We start from the raw sequence: 22436 nt of genomic DNA on the forward strand, positions 1-22436 counted from the left end.
TGACAGTTAATCTGACAGGCCCTGGCATTGCGTCCAGTTAACCTGGACTCGCGAGGCGAGTGTGAGGCGCGCGTGAAACGTGTACAGAAACTTTCCCAGAACACCAAACGATCATTATGCCTCTGTGGGGGAGGAATGCGTGACAAACCCAAAGAGCGTCTGCGTTGTAGGCTATATCTCAGAAACCCTCTATGTTTGCATGAAGAATTCGCACTTTTTCTACAACAAGGTAAGTCCCTTTTTCCTGCGTAAACCCTTTTGAAGAGAAACTGTAAGCACGTAGTTTAAGACTAGGGTTTTTAATCTGCATAATGACATTTTTATCTCTGAATTTGGAAAAATCTCCGCCCAGCAAGCTACATCTATTATTCAAAAATGTAATCTATAGTAACAGAAGCATGTATGCTTCTGATAGTAATTACTAATTACGTATGCGCCTATTTCCCTTTGTCGCTATTTCCACTGGATTGCAATGCATCACTTAATGTGTCAGTTGTAGAGCTTTTCGTGGTATGTTTCATTCTCCTTGGACCATGTATCTTATAGGGTGCCTCGACCGATGTATCAGTCGCTATATGCCAGGCTGGCTGCATTTTGTGTATGTTATGCACCTATCATTATGTTTTCCCCGACCCGGGGGAGGGCGGGCATACCCACGGGCATTTGACATTTTCGTTTTTGTCGTGTCAATAGCCCCCTACAGTGGAGCACAACTCTGTGGTCAAATCCCCCACCACTGGGTTCGGGCACTACTTAAATACAGTGGTAATGAGTGTATTTGAGCACAGGCTGAGAACTTGAGTCAAATGCCCGTGGATGCCCGCCCTCCCTCAGGTCGGGTAAAACATTACAGTCAACCCTGGTCACGCATGACCAGTATTTTGAAGAATGAAATGAACATTCGAATTTCTCTTTGTAATGTCCGACATGTGAATGGAATGTTGGACATTTCTCTGGAAATCATTCCGAAAAAGAGGCATTAACTGAAAAAAAAGATTCAAAATACTTGGAAAACAATTGTTATTCTTCAAATATTCAATTTTGCAATGTAAAGAAAAGTTCATAGCTTTATACCGTCAATAAGCTAGGGAAATTTACACGGGAACTGAAATCTCGTTGGCGATTTTCAAAACTGACATGTAAATTTCAAAACTCCGTTCAAATTTCAAAAATATCGTTCATGCGTGACCTGGGTTGACTGTAATAGATGCATTACACCGAAGATCTTCTGCGTGGGTTTCCAAATCGCTCAACTTCAATCGTCGTCTTTTAGGTAAAGCCGCGTAAGACGAACGTAGTACCTGGGGAAAGATTACATAGTATTTTGTAAACTTTGACCATTTAAATGAACTGTTGTTGTTCAAAAGTATGTAGGATTTATCTCCCAGGGTAGGATTAATGGCCTGTCCATATGGAGATGGGGGACCCTGAGACAGTGAGATACCTCGGCCCAGTGGGGAAACCAATCTCTCAATACAATCTCTCTTTTTTTCTTGATTGCATTCACATGAGAAGTGGAGTACCCCACTAAGGCGGTTGCCCGGTCAGCCAGGCCGGGTAACCCGCTTAGCTGGGGTGAGTTTTGTCCATGCGAACGCTGAAAGTGGGATAACCCGCCTAGCTGGGGTGATGTCCATCTGGGCATTTGTTTTTAATTCTGGATAAAATTTCCCCCAAAGCCCGCCAATACAACATGGCTTCCCACCACTTCAAGCCTGGTAAGCTTTTCCACGGATTTCATCTTCAAAACGTTGAGAAAAACAGTTTTAGAGAAGAAACTACTGAAGAAGTTGATGTTGCCAGGGACAATTTAAGCATGGAGTCTGATAATCAAGCTGATCTGCTGGATTAAGCTGAAGTCTTTTCGGAAATAATAACAAAACAGAGAGCTTCATCAGATCTAAACATTCGTCAGCTAAGAAGTCAAATAACCCTCCCCCCCCCCCCCCCCCCGAAAGTCAGGGCATGGACTCCGCAACGGGTGGAACTTTTACTGAAATATCGTAAAGAATACAAAGTTACCAGTACATGCAGCTTTAATGGAAAGGATTTTGAGCAGAACCTGTTGGCGATGTAACTGCAATATCATTTTAAACCTCACCCCAGTACCCCAGGGTTGCACGTGAAGGTGAGCTTTTTTTGGGTATGGGTGGGTGGGAAAAAAAAAGCTTGCTCACAAAAAGGTACCTCACCTTTCTGGGTTCCCTTATCTCCATGTGAACAGGCCCTTAGAATCTACTGGACAGTTGGAGGCCCTTTGGCATTGAGAATTTCAAAGCTTGCAGGATGTCTTTGGTGTGGGACATACACGGAATGCACCCTGGTCATTACGTCGGTCATTACTCGATCAACATGCTACTGATATGCCGCTTGGCCATCAACCGAGAGTTGACTGTTAGCCCACCGATATGTAGGTTGAGCATCCACCGACGTATCCACTGTGATATCATTGGTAGCTTATTGGTCAACTACCAGTGCCATATTAGTAAACTGTCGGCCCTATATCAGTAGATAGTCGAGCGAGAGTTGATTGCTAGCCTGCTGATACTCGCCACCTTCAATCAATGCACAACTAATGTACATCATTATTAAGTTTGATTGAGCCTGGACCAACAAGTGATATGACAGTCATTACTCAATCAACACTATTGAGTAACGGTCGACATGCTGCACGCACATGATTATTAATTGATAGTTGAGCAAGAGTCTACCTCTAGGCAACAGATATCGGCATGGTATATATCATTAAACTGGTAGTTGACTCTTGGCCGATGGCATAGTGGCATATCAGTCACATGGTGGTTGAGTATCGATTGAGTAACGACCGACATACAGACCAATACATTGGTTGATACGTTGATCAAGGCACCCTCTAAGATACATGATCCTTCTCCTTTTCTCGCACTCCCATTTTCTGCCCAAATCTCCCAATGTTTTCTTTTTTTCGCCATGCACCAATACCCTGTCTTGATTTAAACTTTGGATAATTTACCTGTCCATGTGCTTTACCACTACACTTTTGGGGTATTAATTAGCTTAAGCACAGATGTTCGTGAGCGGGAAGTCGAATGTTTCCTTTTTTTATGTGGTTTTGCTCCTTACCACGGACAGGAAAAGCTCTTGTTGATGACTGTGGCTTGACGAAAACCCTCCAAATAGGGAAAAATTAAATTTCTGGTTGCTGTCCGTGACTCAAAAAGATCTGTGCTTAAAGTTCTCTAATATTTAAATCTGCACCTTTCATTTCTGCAGTAAATGGTTTCCGTGAGCTCATCAGTGGCAACTATACATCTGGAATACCCTGCACTCATGCAGTTGGATTATCACAGCACCACTTTGCCACAACATGAAATTGACATTTACCCTCTTTGAATTTTGTGGTGCTGACAGCATTGAATTGTTCAATGGAAGGAGCACAACTTGCTACCCTACTGATTAAATTTTCTGGGACTGGACTACCTTTCATGTTACAGACAAGGGGCTACATCATGTTTGTGGAGTTAACACGCTCTAATTTATCAAGCAACTTCACAGGTGTCTTTGCATCCATTAAGGTGAGCTTTCATAATATTCTAGTCAATGAACTAGTTAAAAGAGCAGATAACTTTGTCTGCTTGATAAGTAAACATAGTTATAAACTGTCTGGGATATTTTCCATATAGCCCAATATATCTTGAATAAAACAAAGTTTATATCAAATGAAATATAAGGTTGTGTGGAAATATTGGCAACTGCATTAGTTGGAGTACATTTGCTCTGATGGACAGTGATTTATCCACTGGATAATGTTATCTGATCTTTGAACAAACAGGGGCAGTTAGGTAAGCTATTGGACAAGCTTTGAGCCACTCTAACTGGATGGTATTTATCTCCCTTACATACCCTTCAAGAGCAGATTACTATGATGAGTTCATTTAATTTCGGTGAAATCCATCAGTGGTTCTTTGTTTTATACACTGTACATGAAGATTTTCTGAATCCAAGGCACTCTGTTATTGGTTTTTTAGTGGTCCTGTCTTGAGAGATTAATTCAAAGATGTAGTTCATTTTAAAAAGCATAGGTACCAAGGACTATCCACATACAATTTTTAGTTGTAATTCTAATGGGAAGTTCGATTAATTCAAGTGTAATTTCCAGGTTAGCCTGTGAACAGGCTTCCAAAGTGGGGCATAGTGTGAAGAGAATGGAGAGTGGTGCGGAGCCGAACATGGTCTGGGGGCGGCAGACCGAGTTTAATTTTTCTCTCACCCTAAACTCCACTTGGGAGACTGTTCACGGCCTGTTTCCAAGTTTATTTTGTTGCCATTACTCAATTCAAACATGTCTGACAGTTGGGTCAACTCACTACATTTCTTGCCGAGGTGGCAAGAAACATTCTCAATCGCTGGAATTTCTTTGCATGACTAGTGGCTTCTCTTCGGGCAAATACAAAATAATGGCTTTGGAGGGACTTAAGACTCAAAATGATGTCCCTATTTATTCTCTACTGCCTGTGCTTACACTGAGCACTGCTTTTTGAATGAAGCTAAAGAAATGAAATGACACAACTATAAACAAGCTTGTCAATCACTATTTTTAATTTTCAAAGTGGCATGGGGAGAGTGTTGGCTTATAAGCTAAAGCTTGTATTTTGGGATTGCATATTGTTGCATCATATTGAATAATCATGGAATGCATTATTTCACACCAGCGAATAAGTTGGTAATGGAATCCACCTGTACTAGTCTAAATGCTTCCTTGGTGTCTTCTCAATCTCACTGTCTTTCTTTAAAAAATAATTATGCAAAGTTATTCAAATAGTTTGTTTACCATTTCATGACATCTATTTTTCTAACTACCAGTTGTTTTGAATTTGTATGACTCATGCAGGAAAACATAATCAACATATTTGCAGAGATCATTTCTGCAACTGATTTTCTTATTTATTTTTCTTGTATAACCAAATAACCTGCTCATTATACAATTCACATATGCAGATGTGATATGACTAATGCCATCCATCTATTTGATAAAGCAGTAGTTCACTATTTTGAAACTTGCATGTCTTGCATGACTATAAATAAAATAACATCAGATGAAGTATTTCAAAGCCAGGAAAGCCCTACTACAAATAAATGTATAAATGAACATTTCACAGGCTAACACTAATTCCATTTTGGGATTTAGAAGCCATGAAACACTTTGTGTACCCCAAAATGAAAAGGTCCCATGGAATGGCCTACGGGTGGTTCTTAAAATAGCTGACTTTGCAAAGTGATGCTACCAGCATGGTTGCTTTAATTGTGTTGTGGTCATCACTCCTGACTAAGAAGAGTAGTAACAGGGAAATATGGGTTTGATTCCCATTGGGACAATGATTTTCTTTTCATGTGAGGTGTGTCATCATGCCCTGACTAGGATCCAGAGAAATGTGGTATTGATTCCCGCCTGGAACAACATTTTTCTTTTTGTGTGAGGTGTGTCATCACATCTGACTAGGATCCAGGGAAATGTGGGATTGCTTCTTGTTTATAGGGACAGCATTTTTCTTTTTAAGTGAAGTGTGTCATTGCGCCTGACTAGGATCTAGGGAAATGTGAGATTGATTCCCTCATGGGACAACATTTTTCTTTTAATGCGAGGTGTGTGTCGAAAGTCTTGTTACACAGTGTGAGACTGTGAAAGGTTCGTTTATTCATTTATTTAAATAAAATACCCAACAGAATGTAACTTTGCATGGTTGTTTGCTTCTTTGTTCATGTTCTAAAGGGGGACCTGTTTGTGAGAGTTTAGGTCTATGACAATATTGGTTTTCAGTTCCGTAACATTACAAAACTTTGCATTTCTAGGTTGGTAACTGAATTGTAATTTTTCAAGCTTGTAAAGGGATTTGGTACCTGAACTGATACACCCAAACAAACAGAATTGGGGTGTCCAATGGTCTTATAAAATTAATTTCTTTTTTTTTTGTTTTTGGTGAAACAGTCACAGAGTCTCTATTTCATGTGAAAGGCTAAGAGAGTGTGAGGATTGCTATTCTTGGTTGCTGCAAAATCTCAAATAATATTATTTACTGGCCATTTGTCACCCCTAGAACCAGTAAGAATCCCCCTTAGATGATTCAAAATGTTTACAGGGTTTGGTTTTTGCTTGAGAACAGCAAAACTCCATTTTGTTTGTACATATTTAGTGTCTCTCTTGTTACTTTAGACCTGTCAAACTCCTTATTTCAATTTTTAAGTCTAGTGGCATACATTTTGTGATCCGACATGGCTTGGTTTTATTATTCCCGAAGATTAAAAATCCAGCAATTGAGTCAGTTCATTGTGGTGGTGTTTTACTGTGATGGGACATCTGTTGGTAAATAAATATATTTTTTCATGAACTGGAAAACATGATGAAACATTCCACATTTGTTTATCACTTATGGGGATTGGATAATATTTTAATTATGGTACTGTATTTATTCGATTAACTGCCCTGTGCACTTATTTAATTTTGGGCCCATGAGGGTAGGCGCTTATTTGAGGGTGGGCACTAATTATTTTCCCAACATTTTCAGCAAGTAAGAACATTTTTAGAGAACAACAAAGCAAGGGATACCAAGTTTATTTGTTTCAACTAGACAAAACAAAGTACAAAAATTAACATGAACAAGCCATAAACAATATAAAAGTTTATTGACTACCATAACCAATTTTGGGACACAACTGATGCTCCTCTTCACACTGGGCTAGAAATGTTTTTTGTTGAAAGGGGGTGGGGTGGGCACTTATTTAAGTTTTTGGGCTTTCATTTGAGAGTGGGTGCCTATAATTAACTTTGCTGGGCTTTCAGGGTGGGGGCTTATTAGAATAAATACAGTAATTTTATCAGCTTAGCAATTGAAGGGGTGCATGGAATAAAGCCCTAAGTGATTCTTGATCTCATGTAAAATTCTCCTTTGTTCATAGAAGGTAGAAAATTGTTAGGAGAATCTAGCAGTCTATCAGGTGTCACTTAGAGCTTTTTTCCATGCACCTTTTCAATTTATCATTGAAGCAATTCAATGAAATAATGATTAACACATGCATGAAAATGTAGGTTTTCTGCTCTCTATCTGCTGGTGACTGAGTCACTGCTTCATGTAGCCTCTGTTAATTATTACCTGCAGTACAATAATTATATAACTGTATCTATATAATTATATCTTATATGATAGTATTATAAAGTCAGTTAAACCGTTGATAGTTATTTTCTAATTTTTGATAATCTCAGACACTTTGGGTGGACTTAGATGTTATACTGTTAAAGTGCCCATGGGACGAAAATTCTCATTTTCCATCTTTTTGCATTTTCGTGTAGAATATGACCTTCTTACTCATGTTACCAAATTTCAATCCTTTACGGCGATTGGAAGTAATTTTTTTTTAGCCTTTTATAATTTCCAGATTTTACGGCCGCCATTACTTGGCCTTGTTCCAGAAGTTAACAGTTAACAAGGCCGCTTGCTGCAATCTACAGGAAGTGACGTCATTGGCTCAACACGAAAAATTCCACATGGCTAATTTTCATATGGATTCTACTTCATAAACTGTATTCTGCTGTTGTGAACTAAATAACAGCAGAATACAGTTTATGAAGTAGAATCCATATGAAAATTAGCCATGTGGAATTTTTCGTGTTGAGCCAATGACGTCACTTCCTGTAATTTGCAGCAAGTGGCCTTGTTAACTTCCGGAACAAGGCCAAGTAATGGCGGCCGTGAAATCTCGAATAAAAGGCTAAAAAAAATACTTCCAATCGCCGTAAAGGATTGAAATTTGGTAACATGAGTAAGAAGGTCATATTCTACACGAAAATGCAAAAAGATGGAAAATGAAATTTTCGTCCCAGGGGCACTTTAAGAAGAACCTACATTGTAAAATATGCTTCATTTAAAAGTGTTTGGAACTAGCCAGCTTAAAACTTAAAAGGTTGAAATCCAGTGTTCACTAAAATGCTGGTTTTTGCAATAACACCATCAAGAATGGAGTTGAGATGTAATTTTTTTAATCGCCTTGTAGTTTTTTGTCTGCTTGGAATCACAGAAACATTTCTGTACAGCCTGCCGGTCCATATTCATACATGTGGCACTGTCATACTAACCCTCATCCAGAAATGCCAATTGTGAAATTTATGGAGCTAATGAGTTGCAAATTATGTATATACGCAATTAATGTATGGGGCCATGTGGAAATCTTCCATTAATCACTGGTATACCAGAAATCTCTTCTGTGCAAGTTTGTGCTACATAAGGTAAACTGATTTCTTAGACTAATGTATACCTGCCAACTTTTTCTGAGTCAAACGCGTAAGATTTTCGCCTCGTCATAAGCTGGATCTCTGAAAACGTCCGAACCACTTCCGAAGATTTCCGACGATTTTCCGAAGACTTCCGAACGTTGCCGAGAATGTCGGAAGATATTTCGACGACCTTTGAACACTTACGATTCGATCGGATTGTAGACATTTGAAAGCTTTTGTGATTGTTATAAAGAGCAAAGAAATAATACATAACAAATCTGAAATGAAATGAAGTTTTTTAGAACAACTGGCCTGGATTTGTGAGTCAGGTGTGAGAAATTGTCCTTGATGCGTAAGATCGCTGTCTTTAGTCCGCAGGCGTGAGACTCACGCATAATGCGTGAGAGTCGGTAGGTATACTAATAATGGCTTATAGTGAATATAATTTGTCCTTTGATGGAAAGCCATATCAAGATTGGTGCAACATATCACAAATTCTGGGCAAAACAAAAATGAAATTTAAGGTCTGTAAGGTATCCTTTTGTCTTGCTCGTCTGTAATAGCATGTTTCCCTGTGATTCTGTATTAATTCACGCACATACTACTGACATATTTCATCAATTCATTTTTACAATAAAAGTGATACTTTCAAAATTTTGCAAATAGTAAGTTTGTTCACAGTCCCATAGCTTTCATTGAATGGTTCCTTGCTACTTTCATCAATCATGCCCAATACTACAATCTTGGACAGAGTAAAAAACAAATTTACCCCCCCCCCCCCCCTGCAAAAAAAAAAATCAATGATGGATTTGCGTGCGAAGCAAAACGCGCCATTTTTCCCTCATTGGAATGAGGTTGGGGGGTTGTGTTAATTTTTCATTTGGATTTCAAACTTTGGGACTGGGCAGACAAGCATTCTGGTCAGCAGCCTTGCTATTGCAGGCTCGAACGATTCTTTGGAGCGGATTTTTAGCCAATCTCGTACCCAGAGTCCTCAGGCTTTTTGGTCAGCGGGGCGGCGCCAGGAGAGACTCTGGGATAATGGAAAAATTTAATTTTTTCGATTGGTTGTCTGCATAACAATGGAAGACCGACAGGAAGTCCGTTGGTCATTTGCGGAAGTTAACCAAACCGGAAACCCCCCAACCAACTTCCTTGTTTTGGAGGGAGATTTGAAATGTCAAACTCGCTGTTTTGTAATTTTTATGTGTGTGTCACGGTTATTTTATGTTATTTTTTTCATACCTAAAATAAGAAGGACTCCAATTCAAAGACGGGTTTTGAATTATGTCAGTGAAACAATTTCGAGCCGACTAAACATTAGCCGTTTTATCGTAGTAAGTTTGCCACTACTGTCATACGACGGTAAAATGACACGGCCAAATGCGAGCAGTTTAAACTGATTACCGTTGCTGCTGCAAAAAATTATTTTCGGAAAATATCATTATATCAGTCAGTTTGGGAGAAAAGCGGTAGGAGAACGAATTGGTGAAGCCGTTCGCAAGTATGGAAACATTAAACGTATTAGAGAGGACATTGGTGTCGTCAACGTACTAAATATTTCGAACATGTTACTTACAGTACTTACTAGTGAAGGTTATCATGGAAAAATAGAGAAGTTCTTCAACATCTATAAACCTTGTCGTGGATAAAAATTTGGAGATGACTGATCTGGTGTGGAGTGGAGTCCATCTCAGGTTGCCGTTTCGATTAATTCCCGTTCGGTTTTGCCACAAGGGAAACGCCAAAGACATCTCTACGATGATCAAACACCGCACACGAGAGCAAAGGTTTCACTTTTGTCAGTCACGGCCCATGGCCAGCTTGCCAAAGAAAAAATAATTCAGAAAAAATTGCCCCTTTGAGGCGGAGGTAATGGTGTGTTGAGAATTTTGGCAGATTTTGTTCTAACTGTTCCATGTTCCATGCAAAATAAGAACAATTACGTCCTAAAAAGTGTAAAGGGCCGTGGTGTTAGGTTACCTTCAGATGAAAGTTTAATCTCAAATGTAATAGTACATACAGATTTAAAGATTACTTTTACAGTATAGGGGCAGTTGAGAATAAAGACTTGTTGTTCATTACTTACTACCATCTTCTCTGCAAGAAAGTCAACACACTGTGACAGTGAAGAGCCACCCAACTTGACAAGTCAAAAAACAGGTGTAGATAATACTGAAGCCTGAAGCTGGACTTCGAAATGCAGAAGTACCTTAAAATCTTTGCATTTATTTATTTCCCACATGTACACAGACAAACGATGAAAAGAAAAAAACTCAAGTAGTGGAGTGGAGACTCAATAAAAGAAATCAATATGAGGCTTATGAATATTAAGCTTTCTCAATCTTAAAATATACAAAAGTTACAACATAATATATTGCTTGGAGTTTTTATATAACTCAACAAATAATGTACACTAGCTGAGTTTAAAATAAAGATGAAGGTAATGATAGTTTAACTGTACTCTGTTAATGTGCTGTACATTAATATATATGTAAGTAAAAATAATCCAACCTTTTTAAAATATTATTTTTCCCTTCATCTGAAAAAACATGCAAATACTCCATTGACAAAGTATGAGACAAGAAAACTGTGGGTTCCCTTGCAGACAAACATTCCTGTTGAGAGGCCAAAGCAATTGTGCTGTTGCAAAGTGTGAAATCATGTCTAAAGTACCATTTGTTGTTAAAAAAAATAGATGAGCGGTGGTGTGACTTTCTGTGCTATATGTTATAAGGAAGAACACCAAGTTTTCCCTTGAAGGGTTCAATTAATTGGACGCTATTATTGAGGAGATACAGGAGAAGGCCCCTGTTCGATTTCATTCTACTGCAAGTGTACCTGTTGTACATAAACATGGAAGCCAAGTACCCCAAGTTTGTGTGGCATATGACCTGTAGATAATGCTTGCACAGCCTTGTGCAGAAAGTGACCACTTTCATCATAATTATATCCTTATCAAACACTCCACTTGTAATTGGCAAATTTACTAACATAATTATTTTGGCAGTAGATGGATTTTACTGAATAATTTGGTGAAAACAACCCCTTCTATCATTTCTTCATGTAATATTCATTCATGTAATTATTATTGCTAGTAAATATTAGCAAGAAATTTGTGGTAGCCAGCAGGTTTTAGCATAGAAATTATACTTCTTAGTGAATCATATCGTTTATTGTTATTTTGCACTGATAACCAAACAAAAGAAAAAACTTTCAGACACTGCAATACAAGCTTGCAAAAAAAACTACATTCAATATTTACTAAAGTATGACAAGTCTATAAAATATATATGTTGAACATTCCAAGGATTCCAATGGGTCCTTTACTCCCTTCCCCTTCCCTGTTGGGGGTAACTAATAAAATTATGTGTAACCATTATCTCATCAAGTATATAGAATTTTTAAGTATAATTTGTTAACAAAACTGTTAATTATAGAGTGATTATAGATGAAACATAAAGTTTTACAGTCAATGCTTGTTAGACCCCCCCCAAAAAAAAAAAAAATTAATAAATTACTATTCATTATATTTTATGGGTTAAAGAAACATCACTAGCATTATTGTTTATTCTGTTAACAAGCTTAAAAGAAATTTGAAACATCTTTAGATACAGTTTTGTAACTGATGGTATGACAAATTTATATGATTTTGAATTATTATTTTGAATGTGTATTTCTATTGTTCTAGACCTTTGATCAATGCAGCTCACTAGGCTTGGTCCAGTCCCACAAACATTATGCAATATGCTGGATGACTTAGATTGTGGCCTAATAGACAATCAGAGGCCAGGAAAGGCTTGAACTAAGAGTCACGTTTGACAATTTTCAGTTTTAGTTCTTAGCTAACATAATTTATTGTCAAGGGACCACAAATTCCCACAAGCGCTGTATAATTTACACAGACTTCAGCAAAGGTCTCACAACACTGTGCCAATCATTCAGGATATTGGGAAGTTTGACAATAGTAATTATCTGTCGTCAAAGCAAGAGCTGCAAGATCAGAGAAGAGATTATATTATACTATTCAGCTGCAGAGTGTTGGTTGAGTATAATACTTCCCTTGCCTGAAGTCAAGTAAATGTGTGATACCTAATGATCACATCACCATCGAGCCGACTCAAAAGAAATGGCAAATCATTCAGAAATTATCAATTTACCAGTAATGTGCCCTAATCAATCAGAATACATTAGGTAATGTGTCAGTATCTGAGCTATCTGACTCAGCTCTTAGTTAAAGTGTACACTCCACAACCAGATGAAGTCAGGCCCCACCAAAATTTATGTCAATTTAATATAAACCCAATTTCCCCAATCTATTGACCCCTTCTCTGTACTTCCTACACTGCACCCAAATTTATTAGAGAACTCACATAAGATAGTTTTAAATTATTTTACCTTGATTGCATGTATACAAGAACAGACTAAGGAGATTATATACATGGTATAGAAATTGGCTGACTAAATGAAGTACCATAGTGAGGATATCAACAGTCTCTCAACAATCACATTATAATGCAATTTACCGAATCATGAGAGGTGGCATGATTACCACGCTCCATACAGTTCTCATATATAATTATTACTCTGTGGTTAGGCAGAATAGCTAACAAATTAAACCTCAACACAACTCACTATCCTTAGCTTATTTTCAAAGCCTGTTGGCACAATTATCCAATCTCTGTTATACTACTTCATTTTATTTCTAGATACATTATTAGTATACCTGGGAGCAACTCTACAGCACTAGAAGCATGCAAGATGTGAGCACTCTCTATCAGTTTTGCCAAAAGCTAGGCAAAGGGAATGTTTATTCAGAAAAAAAAAATTCACAGCTGCTCTTGAATTCATGGCATGTACGTATTAAATATGCTGATGTTGAAATTGTACTTAAGCTTGCATTCGAACACATATGACATTCTTAAATTCGGCACTTTAAGAAAAGCGTGCACGCAATTTAGTCCAATAAAATTAAAAAATTTTGAGACGAAAAAAAACTTAATTTACAACAGTAAATATAACTTATATTAAGGGGTGATTTAAATTATTTTCAAATGGTAACATGTATGTGTTCATTGAATCCCATTTGGAAATAAACTGTTAAGGGAAAGGGAGAAGGTAATTTGAACATAAATTTAATATACAGTCAGCTGCTCAGTTCTGTGAGAGGAGACGTGATGGTTCCTTTTTATTTGTAAGTATAAACAATAATAAAGAAATATGTTACTTGTCTGTTGTGGCAACGTCGAATTAAGTCCACCTTTCGCTCACTCTTACATGAAAAAAAATCCAGTTGCTTTGATCCGCTCTTACGTTAAAAAATCCAGTTCCTTTTGATCGCGTGTAGAATCAATTTTGGCTTTCTCGAACACTTTCAAGGCCCGATAAAACCTTCAGGCCCAATAACAGTAACGCAGCTGCCATTTTGGGGCATTTGACTTCCGCTTTAATCTTAAGCATGCGCACAAAGACCGGAATCCCACGTTTTCTGGGATAAGAAATTCCATTATCCCAGAGTCTCTCCTGGCGCCGCCCCGCTGACCAAAAAGCCTGAGGACTCTGGGTACGAGATTGATTTTTAGCGGGAATTAGTCGATTGCAAGTTCATTTCAAGCGTACATTTCATCGGAATGTTTACATCTTTTAAGCTTAAAATGATGGCTTCAAGCAACAAAATGTGGACGACTAATCTTTCGGAAAAGGTAAGCTTTGATACTGATGATTTTATGAAAGACTGGCCTGAAGAAATGTATGATTTAGATCGATCACGCGCATGCATGTGCTTCGTGGATTTGCTAAAAATTCGAGGCTACTGCGGTAGGTCCTTCCCTATTTAAGCCTTGAAAAACGTTTTATGGGGTTGTTGTAATTTATATGGAAAGAATTAACGAAAAATGTAACAATTATAGTCATTTTTGCGGTCATAATTCTAGCGTTGTTGTAGACTTGCCTCAAGTCGTCAAAGAGTGACCGACGAACCGCCGACGAAGTCCCACGAAAACGGAATTTGAGAAAGTCTAGCGTTATTGATGTCCGTTGTTTTTTTGGTAACAATCTACTTCGTGAAAGCTTTTTCATGGACAGTTTGGTAGATGTTGAAATCACCAGGGTTGAAAACAGGATTCGGAAGATACGCACATGTCTGGCAATGTGAACATCGACGGATTTGGCTTGAAGTAGTAGTGGGGTCATTTTTTAGCCGGAAAATTGGGGCAGCGCGCTTTGAAATCGTGTTTTGTAAACCGGCATATGTTTGGTCGTAATGTCACACATTTGATCGCCCGAGAAGAGACCCAGATCATCTTTATGTAAGCTTTCTTTGAGGATTTATCGTTTTGAAGGGTATGAGATCTTTGAACATTTTAATTTTCTCGTATTTTTTTCATCTTAGAGTGTATTTAGTAGTCTGGGATCATTCCGAACATGTACATTGGTACAGTGTACCTTGCTTTCCCTAAAAATATCACGCTTGATTATGACAATTAGGTGTTACAAATTTTATTTTAACATCTTCACCGACAAAATAAACTTAAGATTACTTACTAACAGTGATACAACCTTGAAAGTATACTTCAGTTTCATTTTGCCACCGTTTGTACAATAACTCTAGTGACCCTCATGTGGCGATGTGCTTCATTTGAAAGTAGACAATAAAATTTTGACAGCTGAAGGTATACAGGAAATGATCAAAGGTCATAACTGTGAACTGTGTCCCTTTAAACACCGGGGTAGTTGGATGGAATGCACATGTACTAATGTGAAGGATACAATTTATGCTATTCCTTTGAATTTCTTCAAAATAGGGTATACAAGTGATTATTTTTCAAGATTATATCCTTTGTTGATTTTGTTTTGATAAATATTATTGTGAGATAAACTAGTATTGATAAATCAGTGCTCAAAATTAAAATTGTTTCCAAGTTGACCCAATCCATAATGTTGGGCAACCTAAGCCAAGAATCAGGTTGCCTGATACCTGCTACAGCGCCTTACTATAGCTCTTAAACAGATATTTTCGTAGAGGATTGTGGTTGTTACTGCTGGAGGAGTGAGAGGGTTTGGATAATGGCTGCAAAAGTGGCGTCATGAGATGTTGACTATAGCTAGCAATTGGTGCCTGGTGGAACTGTCTACCAATTTCATTCAGTAAAATGCATTCAAAATGTTTTCAGCTTAAGTTAGCACTTATCCTTTTATTCTATCATCAGCCAAAGTCAAATTTTTGGAAAATATCTGTCCTGAAAAGGAAAGTTGTGCCTTAATTTTAGTAAATGCAAGGATTTAGCAGACAACACCTCTACTTTCTTCTTTTTCTAGAACGATTTTTTTGTTGTGTTGATTTTTCATCCTTGTCTTTTGTCCTATAATTGCAGCTGATGGTGAAGACACAATATGTAGACTAATACATGATTATTATTTTGATTAATCCAGTTATAAAGTTTATGTAAAATTTTACAGCACCATGAGTAACCGAGTGAGTGAATTTTTCCCCAAACTGTTATAACTTGTTCACTATGCATGCACAATTCTCGAGTAAATCAAAGGTTCCTGTGAAGTAACTCATAAATGCAGAAGTGAATAGTGGTAACTGCAAAGCAGTACTTGCATCAAACTACACTCTACAACTAAGAATTCGGGTATGCCATGCGGTAATAAATTGTGACCTGAAAGGTATAAAACATTGTTCCCATTGTGTTTGGTTGGTTGTTGAACTCCAAAAACTCAAACTCGAACTTGTGTTCTTTAGGCTATTTCTTTTAATTTCAAAATCCAAAAAAGTGAGCTTTGAGAGAACTGCCACATTTGAAAGTTTACGACATTACAATAACTCGTTCATTGCGCATGCATGAAAGTTTATGACAGATCAAGCGAGTGACATTTCCCCCACATTCAATAACTTGTTCATTGTGCATGCACGCACTTTAAAAAGGAGTGATCAACAAGGAAAAATTACTAAAAGAACAAAGTATCTTTCTGAAAAGTTTTTTTTTCAGAACTTGCCTTTATTTTCTAATAATTTTTGCAGATAATCCAAGAATAACAAGTCTGGCATTCCCAGTGATGCAGATAGTACCAGACCATCATGTAGGGTGCTCAGCTGAAGGGACCCCTCCCATCAGCATCAGCATGTCACTGTATCATCATCATCCTCATGAATGGAGAGTATGAATCATCATCCACTTCTTTTGTTGGAGTATAAGAATCGTCGTCATTTCCATCTGAAGAACTTGCAATAAACTGGGAAGGCAAGTACTCATGTTTGGCTCATAATGAAGCTGGTACTGACTCAAAAGATCATCAAGTCACTTATTTAAGGTATTACTGGAGGCTAATTTGCTCGATTTTAGACACTAATTAAAAGCATTGTTTCTAAGCCAATATTTAAGATATAGACGTCATTTTATTACCACTAATTCATCAATTCATATGGATTCCAAACAAATTAGTTTTTACAAGAAATATTTAATGGTATGTCTGGAATTTTAAGAATTTAAAGGTGCTGTCATTCATAAGAAATTTTTCTGAAATCAATCAAATGCAAACGGGAATTTATTATTTTCATTTAAAATTTGGGACACGTTTAAAATACACAAAAACACATCTTTTCACCGCAGTGCGCATTGTAGTTTTGTTTTGAACTGTTTTAAGAGCGAAATTTCACAAAGTTTACCTTCATGGAAAGTAAGGTCCACTCGCTCGCGGTCTAATGCACTCTCTGCTGCACACTGCGGTGTAAAGTTTCCTTTTCTCATGCAGTTTAAAACTGCCAAGTTTCAAACATCTACGCCATATCGTCTTGAAGAAAAGATAATGGATTGGAATAGCGTGTGCTGTTAGGTAGTTGGCTATAAGAGGTGAACAGAAGCATTTCTTCGTAAAATAATCGCGCTAAGAAGTGAATTGCGGTATTACTACAAACAATATTAATCACGCAATAGCTCAAAAGAAGTAATGCTGAGAAGTTCAAATTACCGGTTTTGAGGAAATTCCGCGTCAAGAGCATCCCTGCTTTCATTTCCTATATCGCTCACCAGTGAGTGAGTCGTGAAAGATAATGTCTTTAGTGAAGACAATAACTTTATTTCATCCATATAGAACTGAGAGAACTCCAGAACAGTCTCATCTTTCACGTAAAAGAGAGCACTATTGACAGATCTGTCAACATCATACTCTTTGGGGAATTGTACATGAAGAAGACGCAAGGATTTTCGCAGTAGGCAGTCTGTGTTTTCCCCGCGAAAGACCCCGTAGAAACCATACTTCTCTCGCTTATTACTCGCGAACGCTTCAGTCCTGATCTCTGAAATTTGGTGTACATGTCCCATTTTAAGTAATCTCGCATATGTTAAAAAAAGGTCATGATCGGAAAGATTCGATTTAGCCTCCAGGAATACCTTAACTGGTAAGAACTATTTATTGATGTTTTGTGTTGAAAGAACATTTAGCAATCAGCCATAGGCTAAAATGTCTACAGTACATGTACCTCTCAAAAGTAAGTTACCACCCTCTTGCAAGACACTCCTCTCGTGAGAGGGCGAAAAACTGTAAATACATGTACTAAGGCTTGACTTTTTTGCGAGATTATCAAGTTGAGTGTCAGTGTTGTTGATACAACATGATACCCTTGTCACGCAGCAAGCTGAATTTATGGAGTTTGGTTTCAAGCTTATTGATTTTGAACCAGGTCACAAACAAAATTGAGCTTGCTTTGTTAAGTGATTTAATGACTGATTGAGGACTTTGTGTTTGTATATACACTGTACTTTGTGATTTAGACCTCTAGGTCCTTTCAAGGTGATTCAACGATGTAAGCGAACAATGCCTGCGAAGGAGACTAGTGAACTTGTTGATCAATCTGTCATTGTGTATTTATTCGAAAGTGGCATACTGGGTTATCGGAGCTAATGGCTAATAAATCTGCAGGACCTTAAAATAGCGTCTTCGTGTAGAAGAGGTTGTAAATACTGTGTTTGTTTTATATATATCTTTATTCTCTCAGGGATTTAGAAAAAATAAACCCAAAATAAACACATACACTTTATAGAGTTGGTGATGACCAGTTTGACTATCGCAGACTCTGTTGTATGTGCACTATAGATTATTCGTGTAGTAGGTTGGTGTGAAACAAATATACAGAAACTTGCATGTGATTTACATGCTTGCATGCAGGAGGAGACGTGAATGTCTGTCTGTCTTGAAAAACCTAACAGCCACTTACTTTTGAATAATGGGTTGTGGCTTTAACCCTTTTGCTGCAAGCCATTTTTTCACCCCTGTGCGGAACAGACTCGTCGCGATAATCTTCATCACTTACGCAGTCAAATTCATTGCCAAAAATGTCTTCCTCATGGGAAGAATCGTTCCAAAGCCTCTCTAGAACATTGTCAGCTGTGTATCCACTCATTGCTTGTAAGTTTCAAACGAAAAAAGGATGAAGTAATCACAAAATTCACCCAAAAACTACACGTGGAAATCCAAGATGGCAGATAATTCGCAGTTGACAAGAAAAACAAATCTTGTAGGTTTTTTGGTGATGTATCTGTCACCAAATGTACAAGTCTTCACAAGGCCCTCATAAGTTTATTTATATGCGGTTTGATTGTTTTGCTATGTGCGGTATTATTCATACAAGGACTGTAATTTAGGACGTACTGAGTACGTCCTCATAGCATATGAGTAATCTGATACAGGACGTACTCAGTACGTCCTTGTAGCAGTGAAAGGGTTAACAGTTATCGATAAACAATGTAAGTGTCAATCGAGCGACAAACTTGAGGGTAATTGCTACTCGCAAAACGGATAAATTTATAACATAAAAGGTTAATCAGCATAACGAATCTTTGGGAAAAAAGCTTCTTTCCCCGAGAACAAATCTAGTAATAAACATCTCCAAAGCCGCTTTGTGTTAGAAAAAAATGTTCCTTGGTGGGCTTCGCTAAATCATGCGACATGTAGCAAACTCCGCTATTGATAAACAAAACACCCCGTCGCCAGGCTGGTTAAATATTATTGATCAATAAACTTGGTTGTTAGTCAAGTACATACAGGGAATGAATTTGGAACAGTAAACATAAGAAATAAATTAAAGAAAAATTTTGCTCCTTTGGGGGTTTCTATAAATCATACAAGAGAAATCCATCAATTGTTAAACAGACCTTGTTGCTAGCCGCCCACTTATGTTTTGGAAAATCGGCCATGGTTTCTATGGTTTTCGAGAAATCATGCACGTATTAAATATCATTGATTGATTAGAAATAGAAATAAAGGTATCACAAATCTGCAATTTTGGGGCTCATTATAAAAAATATTTTTCCTTTAGTATAAACTAGTTAGGTTAAGCAAAGTAAAATTTCACAACTTTTGTGTACGTATGACATCACCATGACGTCACTACAGAATGTTGTTCCCAGACAACAACATGCAATAACAGTATTAACAAGGCATTAAAGTGTCAATCATAAAGCAAGCAACTGTTGATCTGAAATTATTGTTTGACATGTCTAAAATGAAAAATAACAACAACAACAACTACCTAATGCTCGAAAAATATCTCAAAAGCCAGGCCTGGTGGTTTGCTGTCACTAGTATGGATATGATGATCATGATTAATACTTCTGGAATCAAAAATTCTGGTCTAAAGCAAAACAATTATTTTATAATTCAAACAATTATTTTGCAATCCAATCCAATCCTTTTACAATCCATGGAAGCTATTAAAACAGTTTCTTGACTTTATTAGGCAGAGGTGTATTTGACATTTGCAACGCTTCAAGTGTGAGTACCGGTACCCAGTTTTACACAGTCGACAACGCTGCTGTTTCTCTTCATAAACAGTTAAGTGACCACATTGATCCAATCTGACATCCTCTACTGGGTTTGGCACAGATGATGATTTCCTTTTTTTGCTGGGCATGTCAACTGGAATTGGGAGCTTGAGGATGGCCTTTCACGTGAGCGTGCAGCTCCTGTAGATGTTTTTCCAGCCTGACAGAGGCTTGCAGCTATTGCTGACTGAAAACTGATCAGAGGCATGTGCTTCTTTTGTGGAACTCTTTTTTGATGCATGTGACGACGATAAAGGAACCACCCATTCACCACAGGCACACCAATGCAATAAAAAATGATGTGCATGTAATATTTGGTAGACCGATGGCGGACTCGGTACATCGAGACTAACATGTCACATAAATCAACACCCCCATGTGGCTATTATATTCGACCACCATTGCTGGTCTTTCAATATTTATGAATCTGCGCTCTTTTTTCGACCATCGTCGTGCCTGTGTGGCAACATCACTACCAATGAAGTTTGACACCATCTGAACAAGGCCATTATCAAACCATCTCAGTACTGTAACTCCTGAATTAGCTTCAACTACAGAATCAAATGCACCACTGCCTTTCTTCTTCAGATCTTTCTCTGACAGTAAGAGCTTGTCTGCACCTTTTAGCCGGTATTTCGGGATGGTTGCAACTTACCACAACCCATCTTCTTTTAGAGAATTCATGAGAGAAATTGAGGGAAAAAATTGTCAAAATAAACCTTACAGTTGACATTCATGGAAAGTGTGCGCAACTCAGGCTTAGTCTGTGCCTTGTCAGTCCTGCCTGTGTAAATTTCAAAGTCGTACAGGATTCCACTGATCCCACATCTAGCCATACTTTTGTCCCCCACTTGTTGGGCTTGTTGGGTGAGTACTGCCTCAAACTTGTTCGACTTTTGGTGGGAATGATTTGTTCATCTACCCAGTGATGTTCCTCTTGGGGAATTTGCTTGCATTTCTCAAGTAGAGAGTCGATCACAGGGCGTACTTTATATAACTCGTCAAAATTGTCATCAGTAGGAGGTAAATTTTTCTCATTGTCATTGCAATGCAAAAACTGTTTTATTTTCTTAAAACGGTTTATAGACATCACATCAGCTATGCAGGGAACTCTTGTTTCTTTTGCCCAGTACACTCTAATTTGTGGAAGTTTTATTATTGACATCTTTACCAGCAATCCAATATATTGCTCTATTTCATTGTGGTCAACAGCAATAGAAGTCCCTGTGGAATGGACTGAATACAGGTTGGTTTGCTCAACAATATGATCGATAAGCTGGTCATCAGACATCTGTTTGAAATACTAGAATGGTGTCATTTCTGGTTCTGGTGGGAGAGGAAAAGGCTCACCCTTGTAGGTGGTGTTGTACTGCACTGTTTCTCTTTCACGCCAACGCAGTGATTGGTTGCCTTTACTTGTATATTTTGCACCAGAGGTTCCTGCAACATTACTTTGCACTGTATTTTCTTCACCAGAATTTGCTTCGTCTTCACTCTCTGTTTCACTGAAATAATCACTTTCTTCACTTTCTTCCTCCCCAAACACTTCCAATTCATCTTCATCTACTTCACTCTCTACATCACTTCCATTGAGATTTATCTCTTTTGGGGTTATATGTTGTCTTTCATGCTGGGCCCTGGCCCTTGCACCATAAAGTGGAGTCGTTGATATTGAAGCCATTGTATTTGATGAGAAACAAACTGAATATAAAGATATTGAAAATAAAAAGCAAATTTCCCAACCACACAATACATAATTATTCACATTTTAAGACTGGCTTTAGTGGTCAGCCCGGATGACAAGTACTCAGATCAGGTAAACATAAAATTCAAAAGACATAACTTACTACTAAAGTCAGTGTAAAGTAAATTAAAAACAGCTTGAATACATGCAAAACCATGGAGTAAATATTATCTGTACAAAGCATTTTGCTTGTCACTGCTAATTCTAGTGTAAAGGTTACAACTTATTTTGTTCATGATCAGTTTTGCTCGAGTATAAATGGGGTCCATTTCATGAAATTTCTTCCCCATGACGCATGTTGTTGTTCACGAACAGCAATACAGATCACTTGATCCTGACCTCACAAAGCTTTTATCACGGAAAACCAATTTGAAATCAGGTAGATAGAGCCTTGGGAACTTTAGAAATATTTGTTCAATTGGTGAAATAGCAAAGTAGCACAAGATAAGGAATAATTTCTTACCTGAATCGACAGAAATCTAAAAAACGCCTTCAACTGCTCAAGGCATGAAATCAAAACAACATGGCCTCTCCTATTTCCAGTCTTCCCTCTTCCGCAACAATCCCCTACCCCAGTGCTCAATGGTTGAATGATCAAATTAAAATCATGTGGTAATTTCTC

General features: G+C 37.8%; 1 long non-coding RNA gene across 2 annotated transcripts; it reads left to right on the forward strand.

Annotated features, from left to right (window-relative positions):
• Positions 1-143: 143 nt before the first annotated feature.
• LOC146480688 (uncharacterized) lies at positions 144-18509 on the forward strand. Of its 2 annotated transcripts, XR_014864747.1 has the most exons (4): positions 144-229; positions 3253-3554; positions 13894-13947; positions 16272-18509. It is a non-coding gene; the product is annotated as an uncharacterized LOC146480688 (long non-coding RNA). The 2 variants fall into 2 exon arrangements; XR_014864748.1 differs by lacking the exon at positions 13894-13947.
• The last annotated feature ends 3927 nt before the right edge of the window (positions 18510-22436 follow it).

Source organism: Pavona decussata, unplaced genomic scaffold (genome assembly GCF_977016875.1).
Source record: "Pavona decussata unplaced genomic scaffold, jaPavDecu1.1 SCAFFOLD_53, whole genome shotgun sequence".
Classification (NCBI taxonomy): domain Eukaryota; kingdom Metazoa; phylum Cnidaria; class Anthozoa; order Scleractinia; family Agariciidae; genus Pavona; species Pavona decussata.